At 42.9% G+C, this 27,403-nt stretch overlaps 1 protein-coding gene across 13 annotated transcripts in view; it reads right to left on the bottom strand.

Annotated features, from left to right (window-relative positions):
- NRXN2 (neurexin 2) overlaps positions 1-27,403 on the bottom strand; it is a 609,925-nt gene that overhangs the window by 466,758 nt on the left and 115,764 nt on the right. Inside the window, exon 1 of one of the 13 annotated variants that reach the window (XM_069965318.1) lies at positions 19,369-19,428. The exons of the other annotated variants lie outside the window; for them this stretch is intronic. The gene's annotated coding sequence lies outside the window, so the exon portion shown is untranslated. Of the gene's footprint in view, positions 1-19,368; positions 19,429-27,403 lie in introns of those variants that run through there. 13 annotated transcript variants of the gene reach the window in all.

The following is a 27,403-nucleotide window of genomic DNA, read 5'->3' as shown; positions in this document are numbered from 1 at the left end:
ATCATCATCTAAGAGGGTTACCCAGACACAATGGAGTTTGCAGCTTTTGCACACTTGTGTTTTTGAGACTCTATCAGTAAATTTATGATGTCCTATCTAAGGGACAGAGAAGCTGAACAGAACGATGTATGGACCCTATTACACGGAGCGATAATCGTCCAAATCGTGGCCAATTATCACTCTGTGAAATAGAAACAACGATCAGTCGACAAAACAATTATCAGTGATCGTTGGTTTCGGTTTGGGTCTAAAATTGTCGGAACGTCAACCGCGCATCGCTATTACATTACGGCTGACCATTGCCCAAACACCTGATACCTTACCGCTCCCGGTCTTCTCTCCTGTGCTCCGCAGCTTCCTGGTCCCCGCTGCTCAGCCAATCACAGGTCTTGGTGGTCCGATCCTGTGAGTGGACTGTTAGTTGACAGGTTGCTTAGACACGGCTGCCACCGGGACTGGGAAGTTGTGGATAACAGGAGAGAAGACAAGGAGAGGTAAAGTATCAGGTGTTTGGGCAAGTGCTGCATGGACATGCTAACAATGTCCATGCAGCCCCTGCTTCCTGATTATCGGGCCGTCTAATAGGTCCAGTAAACAAGCGCCAATCTAGCAGATTGGCGCTAGTCTACTAAAATGATTGGGCTGTAGTTAACCCCTGTAATAGGACCCGATCACTTATATTGTTTTGTGCAGTTTAGATATCCTCCTGAAAAACTAGAGAGGCAAATTAGTCCTCTCTATTATGTGCATGTGCTCATTAGTCTTGGATGTTCATGAGCACTTTTAATATATAATAATAAATCTTTAATTTTTAAAGCACCGACTGGTTTCGTGCCACTTTACATAATTTGTAAATTTTTGTCCCTTTCTAAATTTCTAAATAACTTCTACTTAAAGAAGTGCCAAGTGCTGAGCACCTTGAACATAGTGTGATACAAGAATATACTGTAGCAGAGCTCGGCTATGGGCAGATATTGAAGTTGCAATCTCGACCTAAACATTTACAGATGGTATCGGGACACTATAAAGAAACTGGACATCTATCCGTGAGCATGTGGCATGAAACATGACTCTGTGCCCGGGATATTATAGACTGCAAAGTTATATAATAATGTCCTTATGTATAACAGAATCAATGTATTATATTTTCATATATATTCCACCTCTAATGTCATTGTCACAACTACCAGCAATGTTGTACTCAGTAGCCGGTTGATAAACACCACGGAGACCATAAAAGAAACAAAAAAACCCATATAGATAAGCACCCCGAGTCCGAAACAAACCCAAAGCCCTAGGCAGTAAAGCTAAATGCTGTGATTAGTAGTGTCCAATAATGTACTACTTCTAGAGGCCTCTGTGTGTCTTATTGAGGATTCTAATCCTCTTTAGCTTTGGCAGTGTGAAGTGATGATAAGGGTTATATATTAATACGGCGCAGAGCTAGTAACGCTCAAAAAAGGAAAAAGGTCTGCTGAGTCCATCATTAGAGTCTCTCGCTGTGTTATTCAACAGGAAAGCAAAAACAAAATGCGGAGAGGAAAATTGACTGTTTGGCCTTATGGAGGGAGAACAGCCCTAATGGCTGCTTCAATAACAACAATACAATAAAATGCCTATACCAATGACTAGGTATACATGTAAGAAGACAACGGATCAGGACTCGATGTGATACGGTTTGCCATTGAGCCATGTTCAAGAGCACCCTTTAGTTTTCCATCTATTTTCACACTCCGGGATGCAGAAGTGTGGTCCTGGTGAGAGTATCAGCTGGGTAAACCTGTGCCAGGTATTAAGGGTTCAGGCAAGGTAAGTCAGGGTCTAGGCATCGGTTGTGGGAAGGGCAAAACAGTGTTGTTAGGAACCTGCAGAGGTGCCATGGTAGGTGGCACAGGGTCAGGGTCAGCAGTCCAGGTCAAGCACAGGAGAGGTTGGGCAAAGACAGAAACCAGATTCAAGTACAAGAGCATTATGTAGTAACCATCGATATGGTATACGCCAGAAGTATTGCTCGGACACCAAGGAACAGGCAGGGCTAACTTAAAAGGGCAGTACAGAGTGATGATTAGAGGCGGGCAGGTTTTGGGTACATGCCCCTTCAAGTGGCAAAGAGAACATGTTCATTCTTCAAGCCACTGCAACGGGAAAGCAGCAGCATGTTGGCAGCCAGAAGAGAGAACGACAGCGACCAGGGAGCTGCCAGTGCCAAGTGACATACATCAATAAGATGTTTTTTACTTAAAAAGAATATTGAAAAATGTTTTGATAATTGTAAAAACTAAATGCTCTCATTGACAATAATGCAGTAAGCAGGTTGGGAAAACTCCTTTGTATGTCATGGTCAAAAACCTCCAATGCAGTGTCCTGGTACCTGGACCCCAGCCTAGAGTTGTTGTCTGACTGAGTAATACCTTGCTGACTGTCTGGAACTGTGTTTGGGTATTGCAGTATTTTTTATGTGCTATGATTTTATTTGTGACACTGCCAAATACTGCTAAACAACATACATTGAGGTATATTGACAGTGCAAGGGTTATCATTACTGCTTTGTATTTACCACATCAAATGGTCACATGTAAGAAAGAAGAGTCCCATCACACCTCCACAGGCAGCGTCAATGTAAAGTGATCACTGAGTCCACCTATCCTACATCTTGTTCCAGATGCCACTTTTGCAGGACAGATCTGGACCTTTTACATGGGGAAATCACAGCATTTTTTGGAGTCTCAAGGTTTTGCCCAAGACTGCCTACAGTCCACTCTGAGAGGAAAGTTCTACTCAGAAACCTGGTCCTATTCAAGACAGAAAAAAAATGGCTAGTCAAGAGAGATAACAGTTCCTCAAGGACTCTCCTGCATTACCTCTAAAGTTGAAGTTAGTTCCAGGTTGCCTCCATGTCTTTTCTGTGTACGCCCTTTGGTTGGGATTGTGCCGCCTGTGCCATATCAGAAGTTTGCCTGTATTATTATACATAAACTCTCAGTAAAGAGTTAGTTATTTCACAGAATCCTGATGTCCAGAGGTCTCATTCTTACACTTTGCATCACAAGCGGATGGATTACACAAGGGACATTGGAATAGCAACCCACCCTGCTACGTGACTCTTCACTGATGAACTACAATATCCAGCTAGCCAGCAACATAACATCAGTTGCCCCCACTAGATACCACAGCAACATTTTTTTGGGAAAAAAAATTGGTTTGGGACAAGCAGAACTACAATTTTTAGAATCAATTTGGTAACTAGTGGGTTGCAGAAAATCTTAGGATTTGTAAAACCATTGCATGTAAATCCAGCTTCCTATTTCACATTGTTGGGAATAGTTGAGGCTATTACCATGACCTGGCATGACACCCGGGTACCTCCGGTTATGTGTGAAAGAAACCTATCCTTTGCTCACACACCCTATAGTTACACAGCCAGTAGCTCTCCAATTCACATATAGAATTAATGGAAGGCAAGAGCTGCCTTGTACTTTACTATAAAAGCTGGAGGCTCTGCAGCAAACATATAGTATTCAGTACATAGTATTTTACATTGATCTTTTCCTCTTATGTGATGGGGCTTTTTTCTTTCAATTCTGCTATCTATATTATTATTATTATTATTATTATTATTATTATTATTATTATTATTATTATTATTATTATTAATAATAATAATAATAATCTCCTTTAAAATTTTTGCACATGGGGATTTTTCCCTTTCTCTCAAAGTTCCCCCCCCCCCCCCCCTTAATACAGCCTTGGATGATAAAAAAGGGAAAACAGAAGTAAACAAGCCATAAGAATGCCTATTGATTTATCTTCATTTGTCATACAAAAGCTAAGCGCCTGACTTACCACACCAAATACAGTGGCACCTCTGTTCTCCAACTTAATTGGTTCAGGAGGGCAGTTTGAGAAGCGAGTAGTGTTTTCCCATAGTAAATAAGATCTACCAATAATTAACTACAATACACATTTATTACACTGAAGAGTGCCCAGTGTAACCACTACAGTACAGAGCAGCACTATACTGTATAGTACATTACAGAGCAGCACTATACTTTATAGTACATTACAGAGCAGCACTATATGCTGTATAGTACATTACAGAGCAGCACTATACTTTATAGTACATTACAGAGCAGCACTATATACTGTACAGGACATTACAGAACAGCACTATATACTGTATAGTACATTACAGAGCAGCACTATATACTGTACAGGACATTACAGAACAGCACTATATGCTGTATAGTACATTACAGAGCAGCACTATATACTGTACAGGACATTACAGAACAGCACTATATGCTGTATAGTACATTACAGAGCAGCACTATATACTGTACAGGACATTACAGAACAGCACTATATACTGTATAGTACATTACAGAGCAGCACTATGTACTGTACAGGACATTACAGAGCAGCACTATACTTTATAGTACATTACAGAGCAGCACTATATACTGTACAGGACATTACAGAACAGCACTATATACTGTATAGTACATTACAGAGCAGCACTATATACTGTACAGGACATTACAGAACAGCACTATATGCTTTATAGTACATTACAGAGCAGCACTATGTACTGTATAGTACATTACAGAACAGCACTATACTGTACATTACATTACAGAACAGCACTATATACTGGACAGGACATTACAGAGCAGCACTATGTACTGTACAGGACATTATAGAGCAGCACTATATACTGTACAGTACATTATATACAAGAAATGTTTAACAAAACCAGCAATTATAGTACAGTACTCACTAAGGCTAGGTTCACACTGCATTTTTGCAATCCATTTTTTTCATCCGTTTTTTGCAAAAAACAGATGGAAAAAAAGGGAGGCATTTGTGTGCATCCGTTTTGATCCGTTTTTTCCATTGACTTCCATTGTGAAAAAAACAGATCAAAACGGATCCGTTTTTTTTTTAACGGACACAAAAGTAGTGTCAGCTACATTTTGTGGCCGTAAAAAAAAAACGGATCAGTTTCTTGGAAAAAATTGATGAAAAAAAACGAATTGCAAAACCGCAGTGTGAACCCAGCCTAACTCCTCACTCATCCTTTACTGTATAGAGTCCTCTCCCCCCCCACCCTCCCAAATCCCAGTACTGTAACAGATCAGAGAAGTCGGTGCACTAACTGTACTACTACTGTACTGAATATACACTCCAGCAGTCTTATACAGTACTGCACTGTATGTGAAGCCTCACCAGTGCTAAACTCACCAGGTACAACCCATAATCCACGCTCACAAAATTGTTCGGATACCGAGCAAAGCTCGAATTCTGAACGTTACCTCCAGATGCATTTTTGTTCGAATACCAAACAGTTTGACTTCAGATGCTTTCAAACACCGAGGTATCACTGTACTGGGTGCCGAAAAAGTGTTTGAGAACTGAGCAAACTTTCCATGAAAATACTGTTTGAGAACTGGACTGTTTAAAGAGGATGTACCACCAGGTACATCCTCTTTAATCTGAACCCACAAATCGAACGCCACCGTCACGGGGAAGCCGGTGCCCGTGCACGGCGCCGTTTTATGCACCGGAACTGGCAGGTGCTCAAGCACTGGAGGTAGGCCGGCCCGTCCCCAGTGGGAGGGAATTCCCTCCCCTGTATGACGCGGCTCCATTAGAATGAATAATATAGATAATAATAGTAGAATGAATAGCCGGTTCTGGTGCATAGAACGGCACTGTGCACGGGAATCGGGCCACGGTCCGAAAAAAAGACTGCGGCACAGGCTTCCTCGTGACGGCACCGTTGGATCCGTGGGTTCAGATTAAAGAGGATGTACCTTAAGCATAGAGCAGTTCGAGAACCGAGGATCAACTGTAAAAGATTTTTTTGATTTATTTATGTTTTTGTTTTTTTTTAGAAAAACCAAAGCTCCATTATTACTAAAACAGCACGACTCTTGCCCTTAGTTACTGTAGTATTTAGCCTGAGTTTCATTCAAGTGAATAAAGCTATAATACCACTAAAAACCTAAAGACAGGGCTGATGCTGTTTTTGAAAGAACACAGCTGTTTTTCTGATCCTGGACAATCCTTTTAATCACTAAAAATCAAGTCAGGTGATGATTACTTAATTCGCCTAAATAAACATTTTCAAATTTCTAATAATAAATAAATGTATATATGTGTGTGTGTGTGTGTGTGTGTATTTTAAAACTCTAATAAAAAACAATAAATACATAAACTTGTAAAGAAAGGCCCCCTTCACCCTTCTATTTCTAGATAAGATTTCCTGACGGGAAAAAAGGGCCCAGAATGTATAAGACATGTCCTATAATTGTCCAGAATTCTGACATGGATGTCTTATAGAACCCTATGGGAGAATTCGGAATTCTAGACAGCTGCAGATGCACATCCAGAAACTGCCCTGATGCTTTGCTTGGCAGCCCGGGCCAGCCCCTACACACAGACAAGTACCGCCAGGTGCTGATGCTTCTCACTCTGTCAATCACTCTTTGGGCCAGAGGCAATATTATGCTCATAATATTATGCTGGAGGAGAGCACCAATGCAGCCTGCAGCAGGTCCAGCTAAGTATGTTGTTGTTTTTTTTGTTTTTTTTACTCCTTCATTTTTACAATCAGGAAACACTGATGGCTTCCTGATCACTGTTTTCTGACCATAAAAATGGCCAAGGAAGTGTGAAAGGGGCCTAAATGGTTACTTAAGTGGTGGAAAAAAGTAAATAGTTGAGTGACTAGTAGAATATTTTGGGCATCAGCCAATAATCATATAACTGTTAGAGGCAGAGATGCCATTGTATAGTCATGGACACCAGGGACCTATTGAAGATTTCCAAATATGACATCTTAGCACACCTATTAGGCCCTTCTGGAGGAAGAGCGAAGAGGGAGACAATCAGGCACGAAACACTGCTCAAATATTGTAAATTATAGGTTGAGAAAAATCGAATCAATTAAAACTAAGCATAATAATCAATATCACCTATAGAGATAAGCAAAACTTTCTAAAGTTTGGGTCGGCAGGTTCGCTAAAAACTGAGGCAAAGTTCAGGTTCGTCCGAATCAAACTATAAACAAACCACACTAACAGAATTTTTTCACTCCAATGTTGCTATTGGAAACAAAAAACCGCAACATTGGAATGAAAACATACTGCGATAAGTAAATATACACAAAAGAAGCTGGCAGGGGAGAAAGCAATAATCCTGTCTATGCAAAGCTAGCATACAGTAAATTAACTGCATGCAATTGCGTAATTCCCTAAAATAATATACATTATTTCACTTCTTAATCTCCTAAAATAATATACTTTATATTATTTTAAGCATTTGCATACAGTTACTGTCCTGTATGCAAGCTTTACATAGACAGGATCCCTGTGTATGCCAATTGCTTTCTCCCCTGCCAGCTTCTTTTGTGTATATTAATGACAGCATGTTTTTGTTCCAGTGTTGCTATTTTTCATATCCAACAGCAACACTGCAACAAAAACATGATGCGACAAGCAAGTATACCAAAAGAAGCTCGCAGGGGACACCAGAGACCTGTAGGATGAAAAAGGGAGAGCACGGATAGGTAACCATAGGCTCTTTTTTTGTTTTTTTTTGTGTATTAAATTGTGTGGCCACCATCTTTATGAACTCATTATGAAAAAAATTTGCAAAGTTCATAACAAATCTCAGTTCGTAAAGTTACCGGATTCATAAAAGACCAAACTATGAAAATGTAATAGCATTTATATCAAATGGCAATTTGTTTGAAGGGTTTAAAGGATTGGCCCCATATAGGATATTGATACACACACTGAACTTTTTCAATGTTTTTTCACATCGGTATCTGGCTGGCAGAGACATTTACATGCAAACAAGCATATTTGTGCTACATGTATATTATGTTCCCTTTCTGACCTTTTCTTTTCACTTTCAGTTGTCCCTTCTAATTCTCTCCTTTAATTCAGAAATGTCAAGATTTTAGTTGCAGGACTTATCATTGTTCAACCCATAATTTTCTGTCTGCTTTTACGAGCTACAATATATTTTGCCAGACATGCCCCTCTTATTTGTGTGATGGACCTAGGTACTGATGCGACGCAGCCTCTATTGGATACTGGTGCAATGTATATTTAATGCATGTGATTACTGTTATGTCACTTATCTTGAATGATTTACAGTATAGACTAAAAATTAAATGAACACTGAAATACCGAGAAACTGTCACCATCTATGGCTATATGAAACTAATGGCACTGCTAAACAGAGCTCTTAGATGGCACCTGCAGATGTGCTGCCATCTTGTATAGAACATGTGCAGTGTCCCAGAACATGCAGACTACTACTCCTATTATGGCCATTTCTATGTCTGTGTCAATGCCTGTTCTGGTAAGGGTTTGCACTGCAACTGCTGCTGGTTTTCCCCTAGTATTCTCTGGTATTGTGCATTTTCATGTGTATTGTCATGTATTCCTGTGTATTATTACAGTGTACAGTGGTATGCAAGGCTGTCGATCACGTGACCTGTAACCATGGTTCCTCCAATGGCCGACTAGCTCTGGCCAGGAGCAACCATGTGACCTCCCACTTCCTGCTGACAAGTTAGTCTTCCCCCTGCTTCCAAGCAAGGAGGTTGTGTGGTTCTATCCTCTCCCACAGAAGAGTGACTAAGTCTGCTGCTATATACCAGTCTTCGGCTGTATCTGCCTGCTCAAGTGTCCGGAGTCTTCTCTCTCATCTGGGTGTCATTCCGTTATCTCTCCTCATCGCTACAAGGATTCACAGCAAGTATTATTCTCAAGCTAATCCACCCAGCAACGCTATTTCTCTCATACTCCTACTCCCATCATCCGGCACGTATTCTCACAGCCTATGCAGCACCACTCCTGCCTTATTTGTCAAAGCCTGCTATATACCCGGTTGCATCCGGACAGAACTGTTGCTACTAGTTACCTCATCTATAATAAAACCGCTGTTACGGAACCCTGGCATTGGTGTCCACTAACTGGTGCCCTGACTAGGTGCAGCGAAGAATCGCATGCCCATCATCACCCGCAGATTCCACAGACCGGCCCTACAGCTGTGCTGCCCTCAGGCCTATACCGTGACAAGTATAACCCCTGCAGCTGCCCCGGTCATTGCCCGCTCATAACACCAGCACTGCGGAAGTGGCCCCCAGGGGCCAGGGCATCGCATTTTTGGCGTCACGAACAGGATACAGACTGTGTTGTGCCAACTGTCAGTGTCCCCAGAACTGTACTGTTACCCCCCAGAGACTTTGCCGATTACTATGGGGGTGATTAAAGTGTTTCGGGCCCTAAACAGTACACAAGATGGCCGCCGTTTTCTTCAATTTCTGGCTGCGCCATACCCCGGAGAGGAGGGGGTTAACAGCCATGCTGCCAAAGCGCGGGAATCGCCCGGCGCCATAGACTTTCCATTGACTGCTCCTGATTGCCTGCCTGGGCCGGATGACGTCATAGTTTCTGGGCAGATTGGGGAGTCGAGCTTTCTGCCCTCTCGCTCCTCCCCTTCCTGCTACAAGTTCCGGCCAGAGCGTGACAAGATGGCGGCCCCCGAGAAACGTTTGCCTGCAGCCGCAGCACCAGTGATGCCGGAACTGCCGGAGAGCAATCCTGCCTGCCTGCTAGCACCACTCCCATCCTACAGCGACACCAGCTGGGCCGCTGCCCCGTCGGACGACGGAAGTCTTCGCCGGGCCTTCATCCCGGCCTCTGCTGATCAGAATGAGGGGCCCATACCTGAGACCAGCATTTCTCCGGGACCCGGTCACTCCAGCACCGCTGACCTCGCTTCTTGTACCGGAGGGTCCTCATCACCGGACAGCGAACAGATTGTAAGTGGACCGACTCTGTTGTCCTCAGTCCCTGGCCCTAAAGGGGAGAACTCTGCTAAGGCCTTCATATCCCCGGGTCTGTGGCAACCTCCAGGGCGTGATTCGCCGCCCCTGCCGCAATGGATGCTCGGGCCGGGGCCTAAGATTATGCAGCTGATCGAGGACATTCAGCAGGCCCTCGCTGCCCTGTCGCCTGCCACTACAGCTGCCACCGCTATACCTAGCGCTACTCCTGCAGCTTCCACTACAGCGGGCCCGTCTACTACCGCAGTCCCCTCTACTGTCCCCACTGCTGTGGCTAAGGCTGCCTCTTCTACCTCGACCGTCACCTATCATGTGGCCCCCATCATCTCTCCTATCACCACGGTGACGCCCAGCATTGTAGTCACTACGGCATCCAGTGATGCTTCTGCTCCAGGCCCTTCACGCTATCGCTATCCGTGGAAGAAGAAAAAGAAGAAGCCTACTCAGGGTCCTCCAGGACATTTCTGCTAAGTGTCCTTACAGAGACCAGAGCCCTTAAACTGTTTCTGTTGTCTAACTGTTTAATTGTTTCAGGTTCCTGCAACGTTCAAGGTTCGTGCCTGGTCCTCCTGACCAAGTTCCCTGTACTAACCAGCGATAAGCTGATGGACGCTTACCATAACAAAAGGTTCTCTAGTGCCTGTCCCAGAGCCTTTTACATGGACGATGTTCCAATTGCCTAAAAGAGACTCTACCTAACAGAGACACTTAACCCATTCCTTCCTAATGCACTTTCCTGTGATTGTGTGTTCCACACAGGGTATTATTGAGCTTATTTCATTATTGCACTTTTTCTACCATTGCATTCCAGTGTTATCAAAGTCTTTGTATTTCCTCCTCTGAGTAAGCACAAGGTTACGTAGATTGCCTCAGAGTAGAGTGCCTCTTTTGTAAAACAGTATATTTTTCCAGTGTCAAAGTCAGATAGCTCCTCCTCTGAGTAAGAGAAGTCAGTATATATATATACCTCAGAGAAAGTCCAGTTTATGTAGGAGTGTATTTTCTCATCCAGTCTCAGTATTGTGTATTATTATCATATCTATAGCTGGAAAGATTTAGTTGAGCCAGTTCGTATGCAGATTTTTCTCAGATTTTCATTCAGATTTTTCTCAGGTTTCATTCAGATTCATGTGAGCCAGTTCTCCTCAAGACCTCGCAGTATTTGTTGTCCCTTGTGTTCCCTTCCTTTTTGTTTCCAGTATTTGTTCGCCTCCGTCTTGTCCCAACACAGTAGTAATCACACATAGTCATACCTAACCTTCACACTGGTCCATACATATCGCACCTTGGATATCTTTTCGTGTGTTTGGCCTGTGGAGTGCTTGTGTGTGTGATTGAGTGGTATGAAAGGGAGCTCCCCATGTATGTTTGCTTTTATTATTTTGTTCTTTTCTCTTCCAGGTATCCAAGACACTACTCAGACACGCCAAGGTAGTACACAGGTCTTCACAGTTCTCTTTTCCAGTAGGGTAACACATTTAACAGAAAACCTACTGTCTAACTGGCTGGAATATTGAGGGTCCCCCGCCAGCAGTTAAGTTGTCCTGGCTTACACGTCAGATGGTTCACGCACTAGCTACCTGGTCGCCAGAGTACGTTAGGCACCCCTAGGTGAAGTCCTGCCACTAGGGTTTCTCATTCTCTCTCTTCTCACCTGTGCCTTGGGCGTGGGAAACACACACCTCATCACACTCACTCTCATCATTCATTCCTGTCGTTTGATTGTCCAGTCTATTCATGTTTGCTGCCTTCTAGATTCGTCGAGGTCGGCTCAAACTTGCTAGGGAGGTATGCAGTGTCCCAGAACATGCAGACTACTACTCCTATTATGGCCATTTCTATGTCTGTGTCAATGCCTGTTCTGGTAAGTGTTTGCACTGCAACTGCTGCTGGTTTTCCCCTAGTATTCTCTGGTATTGTGCATTTTCATGTGTATTGTCATGTATTCCTGTGTATTATTACAGTGTACAGTGGTATGCAAGGCTGTTGATCACGTGACCTGTAACCATGGTTCCTCCAATGGCCGACTAGCTCTGGCCAGGAGCAACCATGTGACCTCCCACTTCCTGCTGACAAGTTAGTCTTCCCCCTGCTTCCAAGCAAGGAGGTTGTGTGGTTCTATCCTCTCCCACAGAAGAGTGACTAAGTCTGCTGCTATATACCAGTCTTCGGCTGTATCTGCCTGCTCAAGTGTCCGGAGTCTTCTCTCTCATCTGGGTGTCATTCCGTTATCTCTCCTCATCGCTACAAGGATTCACAGCAAGTATTATTCTCAAGCTAATCCACCCAGCAACGCTATTTCTCTCATACTCCTACTCCCATCATCCGGCACGTATTCTCACAGCCTATGCAGCACCACTCCTGCCTTATTTGTCAAAGCCTGCTATATACCCGGTTGCATCCGGACAGAACTGTTGCTACTAGTTACCTCATCTATAATAAAACCGCTGTTACGGAACCCTGGCATTGGTGTCCACTAACTGGTGCCCTGACTAGGTGCAGCGAAGAATCGCATGCCCATCATCACCCGCAGATTCCACAGACCGGCCCTACAGCTGTGCTGCCCTCAGGCCTATACCGTGACAAGTATAACCCCTGCAGCTGCCCCGGTCATTGCCCGCTCATAACACCAGCACTGCGGAAGTGGCCCCCAGGGGCCAGGGCATCGCACATGTCTTTTATCAATTATGTAAATTAGGTTGTGGTGCACCAGGGGCGGTACTGTCACCCCTCCTGTAATATCATTACATGGTCCTGTTACCGTGTTTCCCTGAAAATAAAACGGTGCCTTATAGAAATAAGACGACCTCCCCGGAACACTCACCAAAAAAGCAAGTCAGCGGCGAGTCCTGCAGTGTGTCAGCGGCGTGACGTGTGTCAGTGGCGGGTCCTGTGGCGTGCAGAGGACGTGGGGGCCATGGTCCAGGCTACCTGCAGTGCCTGCCTTAAAGGTCCACAAGGAGATTAGGTGAGTCCAGGGGGTGCCTTATTTTCGGGGGATGCCCTAGTCTAGTGTAGGGTTGCCTTATTTTCGAGGGGGGTTTAGACTAGAGGGTAGAGTAGCTGGGGTGTCTATTTTAGGAGGGCGTCTTATTTTTGGGAAAACACGGTATGTATTGTAAGAGCAACAATTAGTTTACACCAATGAGGCGTCCCCTAGTTGTTGGTGAGGCCCAGCTGGGGAGCCAGTTTTCACAAAAGTAACTATGATCTGCACAGTCCTTTTGCTGTTTGCAAAAATATCCATTGTAACAATATTATTAATTTATTTTGTACTTGCTTTGTAAGAATATTAAGAACGTGGAAGACGGGTGAAAGCTAGCCCTAGCATTATTTTCAGCTTTTAAATGGACTTTCACCACAGATTCTGAGGCCCAGGCCCTATTAGTCAGTCTGGTGAGGCCCAGGCATTGCCCTGCTCTATTGGGTGAGGCTCCAGTAGAAAAAGTTTGAGAAGCGCTGGTTTACAGTACTATAGTGCATCAGGCTTCACCTTCCTATTACCTGTATAGACATATAAGAATGAACCGTTTCATGTAACAATAGATATGCATTAAACTCTCTCCGTATTTTATCAGTCACTCCTCATCCCCCTACATGCGTGTATTGGATGGGGAGCAGACAGAAATGTATATAAGCTGCATATTTGGGGTCTTCCCTTCCTGTCTGCATATTTTCTATAAATGTTCATTTTCTCTATTCATGCGGGTTGATTGGGTAGGCTATTCCTGGCGTGATGTCAGAGTGGTGGCTGTGTGCTCTGAATCAGTCTGATGTCTCCCATCTGCTGCCCCCTCCTCTCTCCCGCTAATGCAGTTTCACACATAAACTGAGCAGAGGTTGTAACAGGAGCCCCCTCCTCCTCCTCCTCCTCCTCCTCCTTCCTCCCCTCTCATAGCAATGAGGAAGATTTTTTTTGCACTCTTCTTCTCCTCTCCTCCCTTACTTTTTTAAATGTAGACAGCTAGGAGGTTGCTGAACATTTATAGACAACCTGTAGGCAGTAGAGGAGGAATACAGGCGAGGAGAAGAAGATGTCACTTATAATTATTACTTCATTTGGAGCTGTATATAGGAACAATGGGGGAGATTCATCAAACTGATGTAAAGTAGAATTGGCTTAGTTGCCCCTAGCAACCAATCAGATTCCACCTTTCATTTTCCAAAGAATCTGTTAAGAATAAAAAAGTGGAATCTGATTGGTTGCTAGGGGCAACCGAGCCAGATCTACTTTACACCCCTTTACAATACAAATTACAAGGCAAAAACCACATGATAAACTTAATCTTAAATGGGTTTCTTCCTCTTGACATAGGTGCAGACATTTATACCTGCCCTATCTCAAGAATGAGGGCATGTTTTCGGCTTCGCGACCACCTCCATTCTCCACAACTAGGCTGGACAGGACTTGGAGGTCCTTTTTCTCGAGATCCCCAGTGATCTGTGGATGGGCCATAAACGTTACCCCTGTATTGAGTGACATACAGGTACAGAAGAAGACACTACCCATCACAAAAGTGTCAATTCTTCTGAGCGGAGAGGCGGTGAGAGAGGAGGAACGCGAGCCCTCCCATAGAATGCCTGTATTAATACGGAGGCTGGCAGGATTCCATGCCAGTTTCGCCAGTTTTACTCTGTGTGAACTGGCCCTAACTGTTTGAATGGTAAGGCAAGAGGCCATCCAGGAAAGGGTCAAGCCTTCGTGTCAAAGGATTGCAGAATTTGTAATAGAAAGGATTGTCTAAAAAGGGGTTGGAGGACAGGATCACTGTTTAAGTAATGCCATGAAGCAGTTACAAGACCACTATTGACCATAATAATGTGAATAAGGCTGTTGTAATACAGTAGTGGGGTCAGATGCCAGACTGCAAAAATATTGGATGAGAGGGGGGAGGTCAACTCAAGGTGGACATGCGGTTCAGGAAGTTTTGAGGCAAATGGGTTCAGTTAGACATGGGATGGCTAAACAAAAGAAGTTGAGGGAAACCTTCTTAAAGGACAACTCCAGCCAAAACGTATTTTTTATATGTTATTACATATGAAAAGTTAGACAAATTCCTAATGTACATATAATGCGCCCCCTGCTGGACACTCCATAGGAATTACAACTGATTCGTGACGTCACGTTTTTTTACAGAATCTGAACCCTGTCTGATCTGCTAAAAGGGAAATAGCAGTATATGTGCATTTCCCATAGTTAATGTACATTACTTTTGGCTGGACGTCTCCTAAGGATGGGTAAAGAGATGAGATAAGGCTGGCATAAACACAGTAGTTGGTGGAATGGATTAGGGACAGATGCAAAGGTGGTAAAAAGCTTTCAAAACTGCCCTCCACATCACACCTCATCAGTAATGGTGGAGAAGCATGTAATAGGGAGAGACTCCTCAGCTGCTGTATAGAGAGGCTAAAAGTCCTGGAGATCTAAGCTGTTTCTAATGTTCTAATCAGCCATATTAGAGGGGGCACTGATGAGTGGAGAAGGGAGTTAAAAATGTAAAATTGTTTGGGATTGTGTGACCGAGCAGACATGACAGTAGTGAAGTGGTCGTGTTTATGAGAAGTGGGTTAGATTTGAATATGAGAACTGGTTGTTTGTATGTATTGAAGCCTTCTTCGGAGTGGGTTTTCTTCCAACGCCGCCCTGCAACCTTGGAAGCTTGCCTCGGTTGTTTTGTCAGACTAGTGTCCCACACTTGCCTATTGATTCATCAAGCTCTTTGAGTGAGTGTAAGGGATGGGTTGACTGTTGTAGTGAATGTAGTATTATTAACAACAGTGGCTGCTTTGGTATTCGGAAGTGGATGGCAGGAGAAAAGAGAGAGAGAAAGGGTTAATATCAAGAGAGTTACCCCACACAAGGAGAAAAGGGAAGAGAAAGTAAGTAAGAGAGGGTTTGAGAGGTTAGATAGGGAACACATGTAGGTGTGGGTCAATGGTATGGTAAGCAAATGGTAAGGGTCAATGAGGAAAGTCATCCATGATGATGGTGGGGATGCCATTTTAAAGAACTGTAGGAGCTAAGTGATAAGTAAAAATAGTGGTATAGCTCTTGGAGGATAGAAGGTGACGGCCAATTAGAGATGGGAGGACGAAAAGGATGCAAACAGAGAGTACATTTAGAGAAGAAAGGGAAAGGGAAGGTTGAGGTGGGTTCGAGTAAATTAAAGGCTGCCATAGAGGTTTTGGTGGTGAAACAGCAATACGAGAGATGGGGTTTTGTTGACTGAGAGTTAAAGTAGACGTTAGTAGGATATGGGTCTGAGGTGGTTAAGTGTGTTTGGAGAGCTAAAGCCCTATTACAGAAAACCATTATCGGCCATATTGGACCCATATGGCCGTTATGGACGATATTCGTCTTGTGTAATAGAAGACAATGATCATCCCACATGCGCGATGACGGCTGATCGTTGTCGTTCAGTGTCTTTCAACATGTTAAAAGACCAACGATCTAGATAGCAGTGATATGCTGCCGTCGCTCCGTGCAATAGGAGCAGAGGAGCAACGATCTACCGATCACCCGGGCAGCCCCCCCCCCCCACACACCTCCCTGATAGGTCGGCGCTGGCTTGCTCCTCTGAATTGCCCCATGTAATAGGGGCTTTAGGGGTTTTATGTGTGGAAGCAGGGCGGCAAAGGAAGTTGTATGATAAAATACTAGAGAAGCAATAATTGTGAAGACGGCGAATATAAACATTATAATATAAGTTTAGTAGACGGAGCTAAAAAGTCGAAAGAGCAGAGAATAAATACTCCTCCCTAATAATATATATTACCAAGTTTCCTATATTTACACCTACTAAAAGATTTATTATAACAATATCATGGAAGGTATAATTGTTGCTACAGGTTAAAGTAATTGCTTATGGTTTAAATAGAGAGAAAGAATGTCCCGCAGTATGTACAGGCATTTACAATAAGGCTTTTATTCGATATGGAGACCTTTGAGCCATTGTACACAGCTTTTTACTAACAATAGTTAAATATATTGTATAATAGATGTGACTGTGGGCTGATCTAATATTCTCGTATCCGTATTTACATAGAATTATTAATTAGGTCTAGCTCTTTATAACAGAGTCATGGGGATCTATGCTTAAGGGCTTTGTCACCCACGGTGCTCTGGGCCATTGGTGTCCTAATACTGTGAATCCTTTCCTGTGGATTCTGGGAGAAGAGCACTGAACTACATAACAACTAGAGGATTCAATCAGACTAGAACTGCTTATAAAATAAGCCATGAATTAGAATACCAATGCGGTGCTCATCAAGTCAACACTGTGTTTGGATTGCTAGCAAAGTGTCCTAAAAGGAAAAAAAAGGACACGTACTCACTCATTTCTAGTAAGGAATATGTAATTACCTTATGAATCTCATTGTTGGAGTGCCAAACAATTGTTCAGCTTCAAGTTCCACCAATAAATTACCTGGAATACATCTAGACGGAACACTAGTTTCTATAGACCTGCCAACGTAACAATACAGTTCCCCGTCCTGTTCGGGTATGGTGCATTGGATGTTCTTGCCAAATTAGGAAACACATTTGTATGAGTATAGCTTCAAAAAGTTCCAAAGACGCTGTATATGGGAAGAGGAGGGGGATTAATACTGTACATAACATACGTGAGTGCACATGAGCACCAAGCATGTACACAATACACCGAACCTACGGGATAAAGAAACCAAGACAATAGAAAAGCCTTGCCCAAGAGACAGAACATAAGGCAAATGGGTGTTAATGATGGAATACATGGAGGAGAGTGGGTCTGGAATGATGGATGTTTTCTAGTCTGGAGAATCGGAGAGAGTCTTCTATCTTGGGAGACCGAATATTAGATAAGGGGATTTATACGGCAGGTTTAACAAAGGGGAGGGGATGCATACAGCAGAAAAGTTATACAAGGAAGGGTCTTGTGATGAGCAGATCTTATGTTTGGGGTGATATCTATAGTAGAGATGAGTGAACTGGGTTCGGGTTCGAGTCCATACAAACCCGAACGATCGGCATTTGATTAGCTGGGGCTGCTGAACTTGGATAAAGCTCTAAGGTTGTCTGGAAAACATGGATACAGCGAATGACTATATCCATGTTTTCCACATAGCCTTAGGGCTTTATCCAAGTTCAGCAGCCACCGCTAATCAAATGCCGAAAGTTCGGGTTCGGATGGACTCGAGCATGCTCCAGGTTCACTCATCTCTAATCTATAGATATATGTAGAGATGAATGAAATACTACCTCATTCATTATAATAATTTTGACTGTATGCTGTGTCAGGGACTTAGCACAGTGTCTTTGTCAGGCTGGGGCCCAGAGACACAGGATAAGTGAAGCCTTAACACTGACACCCACCCCGCTGGCCCCTTCCTTTTGAAGTGATCGGATCCTTAGCAGGCCGGCCCCAACAAGGACTGAACAGGAACTATCGGTAGTTGTGGTACAAAACCATAAGTCAGGCGAATAGTCAGGAAGTCCAGTAAGAATCAGGAAAACCAGGGAATGCCAATTAGGATACAACGCTAGCTTAGTCACACTCAAAGAGGCTCTATCGCAGGCAAGGAGGATGATGAGGGGAGTAGTTTTATGGAGACTGGAGTCCCAGCCGCAGGACGTGATTGGGAACTGAGACTTCAGCTCCAGCCATACTATAGAGCTGACTGGCAAAACACAACAGCTGTGCCATACGGCCAGGCACGCAGCCCAGCTTGTCTTCCTCTCCTGCAGAAGACTTAAGGGTATGTTGTATCTAATCCTAAGCTAAGGTGCCTTCTTTGGATTAGGTATTTACCCGTGTAAGGGTACTATTACACGAAACGATAATCGGCCGAATGGGCCCTATCCAGCCAATTATCGTTCCGTGTAATATAGACAACGATCAGCCGATGATCATTGTCATCGGCTGATCGTTGATATAGGTTCTGATTTTTAATTGTCGAGCGCTGAACGCGCACCACTACGTGTAATAGCGGTGCGTGGCCAGCACTGACGATTAGCAACGAAGAATACTTTACCTGTCCAGGCTGCAGGCCTCCTCTTGTTCTGTGCTTCTCCCCGAATCCCGCGCGCTCCAGCTTCAGAGGGGCCTGTCTCAGCTGAAGGGCAGCTCAGCCAATCACTGGCCAGGACCGCCGCAGCCAGTGATTGGCTGAGCGGCCTGTCAGCTGAGACAGGCCGCTCTGAAGCTGGAGCGCGCGGACCTGGGGAGAAGCACAGAACAAGAGGAGCCCTGCAGCCTGGGCAGGTAAAGTATAAAGTTTGAACAAGGGCTGCAAGGACATAGGAAACGATGTCCCTGCAGCCCTTGTTAAACGATTATCGGGTCGTATAATGGGCCCAGTAAACGAGCGACGATCTAGCAGATCGGCGCTAGTTTTCATTTATTATCGGGCCTTCATTGACCTGTGTAATAGTACCCTAAGTGCCTTTGATTATTTTTTGTTCCCGGTTTCATACCCATCTTCTATCATTTTGGATCAATCTGACTTTTTGACAGATAACCTCTCACCTGCTCATTTGGTTTATCCATGTCCTCCTGGTTTTGCGCTCTGCTAGTCAACAATTCTTTGCCCATCTCAGGTCTTTGATGAGACCATTTATCTGTCTCTGCAGACACAGCATTGGTCCCTAGCAGCAAAGTCCATACTGCCTAGCATCAGAACCTGGTAAACACAGGTGTGTTTAAGGCTTTATTACACATCCCGAGCCATGCTGCTAACAAGTACCGATATCCCAGATCAACGCTCGTTTATAGAGCCTTTTACATGGCCTTTGCTTTATTCAGCTGTCCTGTTTGGTGGCCTGTTTTATATCTTTTGATCACTATTCTTTCTGAGACCCTAGTACTCATAACCCTCTGGGTAACAGATAACTAGAAGGGTGATTTAGAAATGCAAGAGGGGTCCTTCATGTCTAGTCTTTATATTTTTTACACTATGGGGAGATTTATCAAACAGGTGTAAGAAGAATTGTCTTATTTGCCCCCTAGCAACCAATCAGATTCCACTTTTCATTCCTCAAAGATTCTTTGAAAAATGAAAGGTGGAATCTGATTGGTTGCTGGGGGCAAATAAGACAATTCTACTTTATACCAGTTTGATAAATCTCTCCCTATGTGCATTACGTCACATGGACAATAGTAAAGATTTCCCGGCACTCACCAAGTAGTTTCTGCAATTTATTCCCATTTCAATAAAAAGGATACAGTCATAGGTCGCATTTCGATGTGCAGGCCTTCATCAACTAGCTAGTTGATGAAGGCTTGTGTGCCTAAACGCATTCTATGACTGTAACCTCTTTATTGGAATGTGAATAAATTGCAGAAACTACTTGGTGAGTGCCGGACATTCTTTTCTTTTGCCTTGGATTTGCCAGCGACGAGCACCACCTCTCTAGTGGAGTACCGTCTCACACTATCCTGCATCACATGGACAATGTGAACAATACGGTCACTTGTTTTATTTTCTTTGTAACTGTCTGCTATATGGGGGAAAAAAAATATTTGCCAAAAGAAAATCTCCTTAAGGGTATAAACCCACACACCGTATATGCAGCGTATTTGCTGCTGCGATACGCAGCAAACTCGCAGCAAACTCGCAGCAGATTAGATCTAAATAACTGAACACAGCATCAAATCTGTACCAACAAATCCTCTGCGTTTTTGTTGCATATCTGCTGCATATACGGTGTGTGGGTTTATACCCTAAAGAAGTCCGGCGATTTTCTAAAAGCCGTCAGCCTACAGATTGGAGATCCAGATGGGGGAAAGGGGGATGGTGGTGGATTGTTTACAAGTAGGAACTTTCCTCTCCTTGTGGTGAGCTGGTAGAACGGCCGTGGCCAAAAGTAGGAGAAAATGCCGGACTTCTCCTTTAAGAAATAATATTATCCTATGTGTAGTTTTAATGTTTATGGATGGCACTTTAAGAGGAAAATTTCCCTCCCTACCTGGTCTTCTCGTACCTCTCCTTGGAGTATTTCCTGACTTCTATAGCGCAGAAATATCATATTGAATGAGATTAATCACATGGACAGCTAAGTTTACCGGGAAAATTGCTACAATTAGAAACTAAAAACAGATACATACATTGCAATCTCAGCTGAAAACATCACTCTGTGTTGTAGATCCCAGCCATGACTTAGTCTTTGTGAAAGTGCATAACCATGAAGAGATGATTATATATTTTCTAAATGGCAACTCTTTGCTTAAAGCGTTTTACTATTCCTTTCTTTTTATACATTTAAAGGAAATAAGTCATCTTTCAAAAACCTGTAATCTTACAGCAACCTTTTTTTGTAATTGAATTCACCATTTTATTAGTTAAAAAAAAAAAAAAAAAAAAAACATTTTAACAAATCATAAAAGAATACAGAAATATCCTTTCCTAAAGCTATAAAGTATACCGGTAAATAACAAAAGCGCTTTGACCACTGCAAACTTTATATAAGTATGCTCACTGGCATCACTATAGCAGCAAATGTCCTGAGGTACTCTGCTCTTTGTTGGCTTTAAGGGTACGTTCACACGTACCGGATCACAGCAGAATCTCAATTCCCGGAACTTTCATTTTCTATGGGTTTACATACTTGCAGAGGATTTTGCCTTCTACTGTATTTAAAGCCCCATGCCACTTAACCCACATCTGCCCGGCAAATATGTTACCTGGCCAAGCTCCTGCTTGCTTCTCAGGCTCCCGACTCCCTGGTGTCCCACTCAGCCAATCAGTGGCTACGGATGGGCAGCGCACTGATTGGCTGATCGGGATACCAGGGAGGCTGAGAAGCAAGAGGTAACCTATTTGCCAGACAGCTCTGAGTAAGGTGGGACAGGGCTTTAAATACAATAGAAGGCAAAATCCTCTGCAAGTATGTAAACCCATAGAAAATTACAGGAATCACAGCAGAATCCGCTGCGATCCGATACGTGTAAAGGTATCCTACATTATAATTGCAACAAGAACAGTCATCTTCAAAACATGGTCACATGGAGGAGAACCCTACTCGGGTGTCTCCTGGTTTTTAGAGCACTTAAAGGGGTATTCTTGTTTTTCCTTATCCAAAGGATAACAAGCTGATAGCTGGGGTTCCGTTAACTGGATTCCCCACCTATCCCAAGAAAGGTGATGGAATCGCCTTCCAATAAATAAAGCACTGAGCTCAATTCATTGTCTATGGGGCTACCGAATGCTTCTGAGCACTGAACTCTGAAGGGTTTGCTGGCCCAATAGAGAATGAATGGAGCCCCAGTTGCGGTGATCACACAGATGCATTGAGCAGTTCATTCACTGTGGGGACTGCATTCCCGTACTCTGGATTGGTGAGGGTCTCATTGGTCGGACCCCCATCCAGCAGCTTGCTATCCCCTCTCCTATGGATAGTAGAAAAGAAACTAAGAAGCCCTTTAAAGTTTTATACAATGATAGTGCCAAACCACTTCTTTTGCAGATTACAAATGGCCTTACCAATAGCCTGGTAGGGATTATTTGTATGTAATACTTTTCATATTACAGCTTATGCCATTGCCACTATGGATACTGCTATATGGTCAATTTTTTGTGTTAAAACATAAACAAATTTCCCATGAAGCAAGTACCTAAAGGATGTTGGCAGAGGTGGCCACAGACAGTGGTAAGGTAGGATATGTCTGTGCACGTAAAAGGTGACCTATCCTATGAGAATGCACTATGGATGTCAACCATACATGTCTGCCAGTTACGTCCTCCCCGACCTACACGGCAGGATGGTGTCTGCTTATCTTTTCTTTAGACTCCATAGAGGTGGACGACCATTGCTAGACACTGAACAGAAGCGGTAATATTTTGATCGCAGTCATATTCGCCTCGCTTTACATATGCAAAACACTGTTCTTGATAGTTTGAACTGTTTGTTCTAAAATTTATGCAAGACTTTAATTTTACTGTTCATTGCACATTGCCGAAGAATGGGCACATCAAGTGCTTGTTAATCACAGGGCAAAGTGTACCAAAAAGCCGGCGAATAATACAAGGTTTTTAATAGAAAAGACACAAATAAACACTGTGTTTTCGAAAATTATTCTACGTTTTTATCTCATTCATCATAGTAGATAAGTAGGGATTCACTTAAAGACAGCATATAGAAGGACTTATAACAATTATAGATATATAATATACAATGAACATGTAATATGGGAGTTTGGCATCATCATAGGAGCATACCAACCAAAACAATGAATTCATTATTTCCCCTGTAGAAAAAAAATAGATACCTCGATTGGCTAATTTTTTTTCCCCATTGTAGCCACTCTATGAGGCTTTGCTCATACAAGGTATGGATAATAGCTGTTGTTGGACAGTCAAAAACAATGGCCATTGTTGCATTGAAAATTGCATTGAACTCAATGCACAATGCACGGAAATAAATGATATGTTAATTATTTGCACAGCCGTTTCAAACAATGACCGTTGTTCAATACATTGTTTGAACAACAGCCGTTGTTTGCATTGCCTTCAATGCAGCACATTTCTCTATAACAAGAATGGCTGTTGTTTTAATTGAAAACAATGGCCGTTCTTTTCTTTAAAAAAATTGGAAAATATTGAATGAACATAGCCTAAATGTGCAATCATTTAGGGGGATGTGTCAACAGAAAATTATGATATGTTTTCCCAATTTTAATATCAAGATTTTGAAATAATCCTGAAATATTGCAGTTTCCATTCCGGCCACTAGCACTAAAATAAAGATTAGACTTCCTATTCTGTACAGATAATTTCCTGGCTGTATCCTCCTTATAAACACAGACAGGAATACAGAGACAGGAGACATCAGTATATAGATAATAGAGGTACACACAATAGCTGTTCTCAGAAATCCTACTAGAATAACCACTGTAAAGGTCACTGAGCATGCCCAGAAGCCTTTCCTAGTCATCTGAATGGGATATATATGTCCTATGGTCAATGGGGTTACTGTAAAGCAAGTCACTAGCTGCTGTCAAAATGGCTCAGACAAGATGGCAGAACCCATAAAAATGTACAATTAATTTTAAATTAAATAATCAGAAAAAAAGAAACAGATTAGAAAAAAAGAAAATGTTTCAGTACCTGGCTCTAATCAGTAAAAAAAATGTACCACTAGGTACATAGCTTTTTTTTTTTTTTTTGAACATGAGCATGAACAGGCCAGTACCGTCGCAGGGATGTTAGTGCCGCGTTCTTTTTTTTAACCGCTGTTCGGTTTCTGCACACTGCACTGGTCTATTTCCAAGCACCGGTTGGACATGAGGCACTGGGGTGGTCCTGGTTGGCCCCCAGTGAGACGATCTCCCCTCTGTGACGTGGCTCCATTGATTCTAAGCCCCGTCACAGAGAGGAGGGGGTTTCGTGACACAGGGGGCCGGCGGGCAGGCCTCCAGTGCTTCATTCCCCATCTGATGCTTGGAAATAGACCAGCGCTGTGTATGGGAACTGGGTGGTGGTTCAAAAAAAGGACCCTGGCACTGGCATCCTGGCATCGGCCTGTTCATGTAAAAAAAAAAAAAGTGATGAACCTAGTGGTACATTTGCTTTAAGCACTACCCTTGCAGTTACTAAATAAATTAGTCATACATGAAAGAGACATTTTTTATGCTACAGTGTAAAACTGGACTTGTGTCCCATTATGGCTGACTACCTCCGATCATAATCCATCACCGGCCACTTAATGATAAGCTGCATGTATGCCAAGGACAGACATGTCTCATCCCAGCATCCAGTCATCACATGATCCCATCCCGCTGTGTAATAACATTAAACGAGGGGAAAACAAGGCTAGACAGGCTAAATGAATAGTATTCCGATAAAATACTCAGCAATATTGTAACTAAATAGTCATTTGTTTTCTTAATGTAAAAAGTAGAGCGGACACATTAAATAATGAAGCACTCGGTTAACCCCTATGACTTTTGGCGTACGTCTTCTCCCTCCTCACCCATAACTTTACAAATTTCCACTGACAGAGTTGTATGATGGCTTATTTTTGGCAGGACAACTTAGTAGTTTTTATTGGCACTCTTTCTATTGCCGTATAATGTATTACAAAGCCAGGAAAAAAAAATATTTGAAGGGCAAAATAAAATAAAAAAAATTGTGAGGCAATAATCTATGTTTATCATATGGTAAAACTGAGACTAGATTATAGCATTGCCCCAGCTGTGTGCTAGGTCAGCTCTGTCCTCTAATATATATTTTTTCTATAACTGGCTGACTATGTATAATGGCAAAGCGTAGACAAGGACCTCACAAGGGGAAATGGTAAAAACATAAATTAAACGAATAGCTGATCACAAAGTCAAACAAAAATCTGGTCAGGAGTAAGGCTGGGTTCACACTACGTTTTTCCTATCCGTTTAACGTATCCGTTTTGGTTACTTTTAATGGACAGGAAAACGTAGTCAACCCTATTTTTGTGTACGTAAAAAAAAAAACGCATCTGTTTTTGATCCGTTTTTTTTTTTTATATATAATGAAAGTCAATGGAAAAACAGGTCCAAACGCATGGCATACAATTGCATTCATTTTTGCATTTGTTTTTTTCATAAAACGTATACGTTAAACGGATTGGAAAAGCGTAGTGAACCCTGCCTTAGGCTGCATTCACATGTTCAGTTATTTATCAGGATATCTGCAATTTTCCGCAATCCGCAAAAAATGGGAATGTGATAGTTAAATAATTGGGAATGGTTTAAAATGAGAACTCGCCTATATTTTTTACGAATTTGCGGACATTACAGGCGTTTCCATCCGTAAAAATGATGGATCCACAAAAATTACGGACGCTCCCACAGACTTTTGTAAAACACCCTGTGCCGCAATTACGGTCCATAATAGAGCTTGTCACTATTTTTTGCGGATACAATTTATGCATATTTCAGACCCAGTAGCGGATTATAATAGGTCCGTTTCGGGCGGTAGCTTGGGGCCTCCCAAACAGAATAATGTTTATCCATGATTTGCATAAAAATTGCTGCTTTTTACTGCATTTTGTACAAATCAGGGCCAAACTGCATCCAGGAGACAACGCAGTAACATTAGAGAATATACTGAAGGACCTTATCATGTGACAATGATGTCACCACAGGTCCTTTACAAGCTGCATTATGGAGGAAAAAGACTTAAGTTAGTGCCACCATAGTTACAGTGGGTTGGGGAGGTCCAAGCTTGGTGAACAGCCCGGGGCCCATAGTAAAGTTAAAGGGGTTATCCAGCGCTACAAAAACATGGCCACTTTCCCCTTACTGTTGTCTCCAGTTTGGGTGGGGTTTTGAAACTCAGTTCCATTGAAGTAAATGGAGCTTAATTGCAAACCTCACCTGAACTGGAGACAACAGTAGGGGGAAAAGTGGCCATGTTTTTGTAGCGCTGGATAATCCCTTTAATCCGCCCCTGTTCAGACCTGTAAATATACAGACAGTGTAAACAGCCCAAAGGAAATCAATGGGACCTAAAACTGCGGATCTGAAACTATAGCCTAATTCTGTGCGATGAACAAGGATGAAATTAGAAAGAAAGATGTAATTTTTCTAAGTTGTAAACTAATTTAGAGGCATGATGAGATTGTAGTTGAAGCCTAAGTTCCCTAAATTTAAAGGAGTTGTCCCATTAAGAAAGCTAGGTCTTAACTGATATATTATGTAAAATTATTCATATTTCACATGTACAAGCAATTCTGAAACAGTTCTGTGTGAGAGCTATCGACCCTTTATTATTCATGGCTCACTAAGGTAGATCAGGCATGCTCAGTTCAACTGCAATCTCCAGGAAGTACTGGCCGTTGGTCTCCACTGTGCCTGCAAGCAAAGGGTATGGTGGGAAATTGTGTGCACTGCTGCATGGTAACAGCAGGGTCACAGGTCAGAGAGGAAATCAATGAATAAATCCATGGGAGAGAAAAACAGTACAGTGATTTGCACCTACAGCTGTTTTATTGCTTTTGGGGGAGCTGTTTCCAGAATGAGCATCAAAAAAGTTAGGGTACGGGCTGATAGGGGCCTGATAACAACTGTAAACGAGTGTCGATCTGTTAGATCGGCGCTCGTTTACTGGGCCTATTACACAGCCTGATAATCGTTTAACCAGGGCTGCAAGGATATCAGTACTGATGTCCTTGCAGCCAGGGCCGGACTGGGGAAGAAAAGCAGCCCTGGCACACAAACCCCACCAGCCCACATATAAATCCCCCCCACTGCAAAGTTCTACTATGTCACACTATTTTCTTACATATATAACGCCCAAAATTATCACAGAAGAAAAGTAAGTGTACACGACCAATATACTCACTAATACCGCCATACACTGACCATATAGCCACCAGATACAAATGCTGCAGAGTATTACACCCTGCAGACTATAGAAAAGAATACAGCAGTGATTTCACAGCCCCCATTCAGGGGCGTAGCTAATGTCTTCTGGGCCCTGGTGCGAGACGCTGATGAATACCACCGCATACTGACTAACACCAACCCTGCTACTGACTAATACCACCACGCACTGACTAACACCACCCTGCTGCTACTGACTAATACC

The sequence above is a fragment of the Dendropsophus ebraccatus genome, chromosome 4 (assembly GCF_027789765.1).
Source record: "Dendropsophus ebraccatus isolate aDenEbr1 chromosome 4, aDenEbr1.pat, whole genome shotgun sequence".
Taxonomy (NCBI): Eukaryota; Metazoa; Chordata; class Amphibia; order Anura; family Hylidae; genus Dendropsophus; species Dendropsophus ebraccatus.
The sequence above is the reverse complement of the archived record's forward strand: the minus strand, read 5'-3'. Positions and strand labels throughout refer to the sequence as shown.